This window comes from Odontomachus brunneus, unplaced genomic scaffold, assembly GCF_010583005.1.
Source record: "Odontomachus brunneus isolate Ranch 3 - 2012 unplaced genomic scaffold, Obru_v1 Obru_scaffold_268, whole genome shotgun sequence".
Classification (NCBI taxonomy): domain Eukaryota; kingdom Metazoa; phylum Arthropoda; class Insecta; order Hymenoptera; family Formicidae; genus Odontomachus; species Odontomachus brunneus.
This window is the reverse complement of record NW_022639718.1, coordinates 53,770-57,105: the sequence shown is the minus strand read 5'-3', so window position 1 is coordinate 57,105 and position 3,336 is coordinate 53,770.

Genomic DNA, 3,336 nt, shown 5'->3' with positions numbered 1-3,336 from the left:
AAAAAAAAACAACAAAGAAAGATACTACAAAGATATGCGGGCTCCGAGTCGCGTAATCGTGAAATCATTCGGCAGCCGGATCCGTCGTCGAGGATCCTTCTGCTTCGCGGAGTTCAAACGGCACGAGGCTCGCGAAATTCTCTCGTTACGCTACTTATTGCCGTGGGCGCCAGCCGGGTGCATCCCGGCCCTAATTGTCTCGTCGCGAACCGCGTATTTATCGCCACTCTCGGGAACCCGCACTTTCTAACGATGATCTCGAGTCATTACAATATTTACGCTCTCGCTCGCCGTACTGTGCGGTCGCGAACGCGGTGAAGCGGCAGCAGGCAGCGCGGTAAGGACGGCTATTCTCTCGCGAGGTCACACGGGTCGTCGCGGGCGGTAACGAACCCTTCCGGCAGCCGTCGTGGAGCGACGGCAACCATTCCGATCTTTCCACGCTCGGGCTGAACGACAGAGGTAAGACGGCTCACCAAAAATTCCCTGCTGGGCTCGCCTCTCGTTCTCCGCTGGTCTGTTCGCCTCAAGGCTCGTTCGCTCGCCGTACGGTGGTCGTTCGCTCGCTCGTGAATTTTTCTCCAGCGTACGCGTCGCTCGCTAGCCGCACAGTGACGACCTTTTCCGCGAGCGCGAGGCTCCTTAACTCGCGGTATCAGCCGCCGATCGCCGCTAGGCCTCATTGGTCCTGCTGGAACGTACGGCTCTAGCGCGGGCGCCTTACAGGGCCCGCGCGACACCGCCGAATTCTCCAATTCTATGTCGACGGCATCCTGTCTCTGACGGCAGCTCTATTTAGCGGGGGTGCTCAGGTGGCTGTCAAAAGCTTGAGGTATCCCAGGGCGTCCCCCGGGATCCGGTCCTTACGGTCAGCCCTTCCTGGCGCCCCGCTGCAATCTGGTCGGGGCCCCCTCGCTTGTGATAGCGAGGGGTGGATCCTGCCCCGCGCGGCTTGTCGTCCTCTACAGGTCCGTCGTCGCCTTGCTTCGAGCGGTGCACCTCGTCTATCTCGTCGCCGCCGAGCACACATTTTAAAACAACAAAAATAGCAAAAATTACAATACGCGGTCTCGCACGTAAAAAGCGTGCGAGACCAATCTCCTCGCAGCCGCCCTTCCCGCGGAAGAAGGGACGCGAGCACAGCTCTCCTCGTCTCCCCGCTGCTCTTGGTGACGGCGAAATCGCCACGTCACAGGATACTAGAAGAAGTGACAGCAAAATTGTGTCCCTCAGCTAGAACAGCAACTTCGGATGGTGATAGGTCTTGATCGCTAAGATTCTTAACTGTATGATCCCTTGCTCTTGTGGTAAAGTTTATATAGGAGAAACCGGGAGGAAGATCAGTACGCTAATCAAGGAACACCAGCGATGTACCAAGTATGGTCACTTTACTCAATCAGCCCTAGCTGAACACTGGATGGAGACTGGACACTCCGTACAATATGAAAAAGCCACCAGATTGACTCCCTCACAGAGTTATTTTGTCAGAAAACATCGTGAATGTCTAGAAATTTTGAAACATCCCAACAACCTCAACCGAGACAAAGGTATGCAAGTAAACTCTATTTGGCATACTGCCCTCCCGGTTTTTTTTTAATTGACCAGCTGATCAATTAAAATACGCTGATTGGCTGGATTCAAGCCTCGTCCCCTACTCCCGAAACACCATCTACACAAAGGGGGGAGGGGGGCATATAAGGACTACCTTTACCCAAGGGAGCTCAGTATCAGAGTTCTCAGCCTTGATGATGCAAACTGCAACGTTTGCGAAACGTCGGCATATCGCTGATTCAAGACACGGCTCCATTCCGGAAGCTATACCTAGACATTGTATCAATGGCCGTAAAAGCCTCAAATCTAGTATTAAGGCAATAACTGTTCGATGTGGCTTCCTTCTGCTTGTAAACAGAGTTCAGCTCTTCGAATTATCTGTTGCGTCGCACGGTGCGCCATGTCCGGCGTGATGGAATTAAAGGCCACAACAATTGCTTCACTTACTTCATCTTCATTACCATCACGCCTGTGCTCGACTGAAGCTTTAACATAGCCCCAAACAAAATAGTCGAGCACGTTCAAATCTGGCGACCGTGCCGGCCAGGTGATTGGGCCACCTCGACCCATCCACCTTTCCGGAAAACGCGTATTTAAAATGTGCCGTATTTGACGAGCGGAATGTGCCGGAGCTCCGTCGTGTTGCAATACTAGCATTTGCCGCATGTGGAGAGGAACGTCCTCCAGAAGTATCGGCAAATCGTTACGAAGGAAGTGTCCATACGCCTGTCCGTTAAGACGTGGCGGCAGAAAATATGGGTCTATCTGAAAAGCGCAAATGGACACATTATGAGGAAAATGTGAGGAAGAAAACATTTCTTAATTTACAAGAATATTTACCACTCGGTCCGCTGTTACTCCTGCCCATACATTAATGGACCAGCGATATTGGAAAATACCTTCCCGTATGGCGTGAGGATTTTCCTCTTGCCAGAGCAAAAAATTGCGAGAGTTGAAGACGCCATTAGGAGTAAATGTAGCTTCATCCGTCCACAAAATACGGTCAGGAAATGTCACATCCTGCCGATACTGTGCCAGTAACCCTGCATATGTTATATTAATGGTAAACATATTAATGATATTAATAGAAATATGCTAAAAGCGCTGTGAGTATTTCTGTGGAGAATACCTTGACAGAAGCAGATCCGCTGTTCTGCATCTCGCGGCAAAAGTTGCTGCACACGTTGGTAATGGTAAGGATGCAAACCATTTTGGCGGATAATACGATGCACTGTTGTTCGCGATATACCAAGTGCGTGTGCTACGCGACGTACACTGCTTCCAGGATTGTTCTCGAATATTCGAAGCACTTCCTCTTCGTTGTGGACATCACGGTGTCTTGGTGGAGCACCATGATCCCGGCGATTCACCATTAGGCATGCTGTTTCCTCCGCACGTCGGACGCAACTCAAAATAGTGCGATACGACGGAAGCCGCTCGCAATTGGGAAATTGCGCCGCCGCTGAAAATCGGAAAGTCTCCGTGCAGCCTTCGCAGGAAAGTATTTCGATCGATAATTGCAGATCAATACCGCCGCTGATAATCGGAAAGTTTCCCTGCAGCCCTCGCAGGAAAGTATTTCGATCGATAATTGCAAATCAATACATGTAATTATCATCAATAAATACAATTTCCCAATCGCGAGCGGCATCCGTCGTATCGCACTATTTTGAGTTGCGTCCGACGTGCGGAGGAAACAGCATGCCTAATGGTGAATCGCCGGGATCATGGTGCTCCACCAAGACACCGTGATGCCCACAACAAAGAGGAAGTGCTTCGAATATT